Below are 4,789 nucleotides of genomic sequence, written 5' to 3' on the forward strand. Positions count from 1 at the left end.
ATCCACTGGGGAGAAAGTAAGTGCGTTTATCATTTGTTTTGATGAAAATCATTATAACATTTTCAGCCTTATGAGGTAGAGTAAGAAAAACTGCAGTGAGAGATCCGAATAATTTTCAATGAATTATTTCAATTGTTTGCAGATAACTGGACAGTTCTAAGATACATAAAATACCCAAAAAGTTCTGGGTATTTTGTTTACTAAATGTGTATTTTCATTATAAAATAACACAAATACATTCTATAAAGCTAGGGAAAATAAGGGGAAATTCCATATAATTCGACATCAACACAACCAATATCAGACATTTCACTTCTTGCCTTCCAATACTTCTCTCCTTTTTTATCTGCTTAGATTTAAGAATTTAACATCCACTTGATTATCTTTACAATGAGCAAAAGGATTTCTGGAGCTAGTACCAGCCCCATTAGAGTAATTATCAATTCTAAATCAAGACAAGTCCAAGGTAATGAGGTTTTCCAATGTCACAGAGAAAAATTTTGTCCCCCCAAGTGTAATACTTCTTTATAGGAAATGCCTTGTAGGATATGCTAAACCTATACATAAGTTAAAATAGTTTCAAATGTAAGTAATGTTTCTTATTACATGGCTCTTTTTTCTTCTCCTGCAAGTAATGTTTCTTATTACATGGCTCTTTTTTCTTCTCCTGCATGTTAGCACTATCTGTGACTGTTTTTTAAAGAAAAAAATTTTTTTTTTTTTTACCAGGTAGCTACATGGATTAGTCACTTATTCAGGCCCAATCCAAAAACTAATTCTTATGTTTTAAGTTCAATCTCTTTCTTCTGTTTGCCTAGTTTTGGGTGATATGTGAAGAAAGTGAACCTTTTAAAAATGTGTATAGGCAGGAAATCAAAGGCTTCTGAAACTTTTGGGCACTTGAACAGAATTCAGTCATCTGTGTGTGAGATCTGCATATAACCAGTAGTGACATTTTACAAATGCAACATGGTCCAAATGTTATAAAAACTGATTGTAAGGCTGTGTTAGTAAAATATTCAACTTGGTGTGAGTGAAATAACGTGTTTTTTTTCCCCCACATAAAAATATAGTTATACATCTTCCAATACATGAGGAACTACTATATGTTAATTTTCGACTTTGAATAGGAAAATATATACTTCTTATAAAATCGCTATTATCTTCTACCTTTCCATCATGGTTTCACATGCACGTACACCAGAGAATTGTATAAATTGAATTAATTTGTCTTGGTATTTCCTAGACATTTACTCTCCAAATTTTACACTGTTAAATTCCCAGTGTTGCCAACAAAGTAGTTGGAAATTTTGTTTTTCTATTAATAATAAAGCAATTCATTCTAAAACTTCCTGTCGTATTTTGGAGACATGTACCCTGATTGATTTGAAAACTCAATCAACTGAAAACCCAAAGACTAAATTAAAATACCAAGCCATGCATAAGTATGCAAATGTAAAGATGTCTTGCTAACATCTCATAATTCCTTATTCATGATCACTGGGAACCTGGCATCAAAAAGAACAGAACCCTGGGTAAAAGTTGTAACCACACTTCACAAGGACTTGCTGGGGAAAAGACATGGGTACATTGTGTCAGTGACATCATAGGAGTTGGTAGCTTTGGTCCCACCACTGACTATCTGTACATATGATCTTGGATTAATCCTTCTGCTCTCTGAGCTGTGACTCCATGAAAAAGTGCTTAGGGCCACACAGATTCAAGAACGATTCAAGTAAAAGAAAAAAAAAATCAACAAATATTAATTGCACCAAGAACTCCGAAAAATGAAAAGTCTATGGTTTCAAATATTTTCTGGGTAAGCTCTATCTCAAGTAAAAGATGCAGCTGGCTATTTTCTGTTTTTGTAAGCAGCTCTTGAAATGAAATGGCTTGCCAGTATTTTCCTTTGAGTGGGGGTGGGGATTGTCTTCCAATTCTATGAAGGTAAGAATCTTTCCAGAAATTACTTCCACGGCTTTTCTTATCTTGACCCAGGTTCTTCTTCTTCTTTTTAAAATTTTTCCTTTACTTCTCTCTTTCTTTTTTAAAATCACCTTTACTTCAACTTCCCCACTCCCCAACTCTTCCTGGTAAAAGGTATCTACTACACCTCTCTTTTCTGAAGCCTGATCTTGCACCCACGCTCGCACTCCCGCCCATTTTTCCTTACATGATGAGGGGCTGAAGTTCCAATTCTGGACCCATTTGGAATAAAAAAGAAGATGGAAGGGTAAGTGTGAGATATAAAGAGTGAATCCTTCTAGGACAGTCCTTACCTCAAGTACTGTCTGGATATTTTCCTGATATTTCCATGTTATTCTACTTGACAAACAACTCCTCCCCCTTCTCCCCTACCCCCAAAAGAAAGAAACTATATGAAGTCGTCAGCTTCTCAGAGCTTGAAGAATTATTCGTGACAAAAATGGAAACCCCATCCACCCAATTTTCTATTCTTCATTCACTGAGATTCTATGGACAGTAGTAGTGTTTCTCAGAATATACTTCAGAAAATATGCAGGTAATTTCTCCACATTCAATATCATCAATTAGCTCCAATTTCAAAATGATTTTCCTGTCCCCCAAAAAAGCCAATGCCCATTTACTTTGATCTCTTTATAGTTGTCCTTCCTCTTTAGCTAGAAAGTCTTTCCTTGATGTTAAGTATCTGCCAACTTGGAAAGCTAAAGCACCCGAATCTGGCAGAGATACGTTATTGTCATCCCTATGTTTCATTTTCCCAGAACCAGGCATAGGGGGAAAGAAATAAAAAATAAAAAACCTATTTTCACATGCAACTGACACTAGCTCAGTAGCTGAGATTAGCTTGTGCGGGTGGGGGGAACGTGTACCAGTTCCCTTTCATATATGTATCCTTTTTATCCTCTTCCATCTGCAACTCAATGGAGAGAAAATGTGATGGGTTGGAGAAATCTGTTCATTCTGGTAAACTGTTTGGAGGTGTCAAGGCTAAGAATAGTCATGGGCTGACATTAAATAGTAGGGACACATGCTGAGCTGGCTCACCCAAAGCTGGTGTCTCCAGCAGCACATTAAATTAGAATTGAGATGGGAGACCTTTTTTAGAATATTCTTGGGTCTGATCAGAGGCATTTCAATGTAGAGATGCCATGTGGCCCTTGGAGGCATGAATTGCCATGGACAAGATTGGTCCAGGTGCTCTTAAAACCTGTCTTTAAGCCAGAACATAGAGGTGAAAACGACCACAGTAACCTCCTCTCTATCACTCAGGAGGAGAATTTTCCCTGAACAAAGAGGCAGAACTCATAGAAGGCAAGCAGGTTAAGCAGGAAAGCCAACCCAGAAGAAATTGTAATGCTTTCTAAAATTATGGAACAATCCTGTTCTTTGACGTTTTCCAGCTTGCAGATTTGTCTCCGAGCCTAGCTGATTCACATCTTAGCAATACCCATAGTCAGCCTAGGTTAAATATACGTCTAAATCTATGTCACTATAAATGTCACGATTATGGCAAAAATACCCACTTCCTTTGGAAGCCACTTCCACTTCCAGTCATTGTTCCTTTAAATCACTTGTACATGTTTACACTTAGATTCCCAACTGGTTAAACTGGTAGATTTGGTAAAGAACGGGTCACTCTTTAGATCAGATTTGGGAAACAATTTTTCTGTGGACATAACCGTTCTCCTACTCTGGAGATTTTCTCAAGTTCTCTATGAAAAATGGATCTTTCAGGGCACCCAGGTGGCTTAGTTAAGTGTCTGCCTTCAGCTTGGGTCGTGATCCCAGGGTCCTGGGATCCAGCCCTGAATCGGGCTCCCTGCTCAGCAGGGAGTCTGCTTCTCCCTCTCCTTCTGCCCCTCTCCCCTGCTCTCTCGCTCTCTCTCTCTCAAATAAAGAAATAAAATCTTTTTTGAAAAATGGATCACATGCTTTCAGATTTTACCGAACTACTCTTTAAAAGTCTGTTTTCTTTCACAAACTATCAAACAAGTTTGTTCAAAGAGATGTGTTAATTTCACAGGCTCACAGGGCAAGGAGCCTTAGGCTTGAGAGCTCATGCGGCATTCAAGTACATAACCCTGCCTCCAGGCACGGCCCTGCCAAAACCCTATCAAGAGAACTGAAAGTGTAACCTGTCTCCTAGAGCTAGAGGAAAGAAATTTTCAGTCATCCCAACGTTTAGACATCCTATGTCACCTACCTATATGCCTAAAAGGGATCCCCCATTTTGTTATTTAAAACTATTTCTTCACATTTTGCTTGCCACAGAGTTGGAACACATGTGCTAATAAGCCCGAGAGTCATGCAATTCCACAGACATTAGGTCAACGAATACATATTTCTCTTTCCTTTTCCTCATAGCTCCACATATTAATGTTTTAGTCAATACCACTGTTTCGTGCTCTTGCATTGCGATGGGAAAAAAATACATTCCTCTACGCAAATAAACTGCATTCTGGGTTTTTCATTCAACAAACATTCACTGAAAGTTCCTATGAGTTGGACCAGTTCTAGGGACTAGTATTATGGAGGTAAACAAAACATATAAAATCCCTGCCTTTTTGAAATGTAGAACCACGGGTGGCTGGGTGGCTCAGTCTGTTAGGTGTCTGTCTTTGGCTCAGGTCATGATCCCAGGCCCTGGGATGGAGCCCTGCATCAGGCTCCCTGCTGGGCAGGGAGTCTTCTCCCTCCACCCCTCCCCACTGCTTGTGCTCTCTCTCTCTCTCTCTCTCTCTCTCACACCCTCTCTAATGCTCTCTCTCAAATAAATAAATAAAATCTTAAAAAAAAAAAAAAGAAA

Source organism: Mirounga angustirostris, unplaced genomic scaffold (assembly GCF_029215605.1).
Source record: "Mirounga angustirostris isolate CCGP_5_RB_7025 unplaced genomic scaffold, mMirAng1.0.hap1 SCAF_15, whole genome shotgun sequence".
Lineage (NCBI taxonomy): Eukaryota > Metazoa > Chordata > Mammalia > Carnivora > Phocidae > Mirounga > Mirounga angustirostris.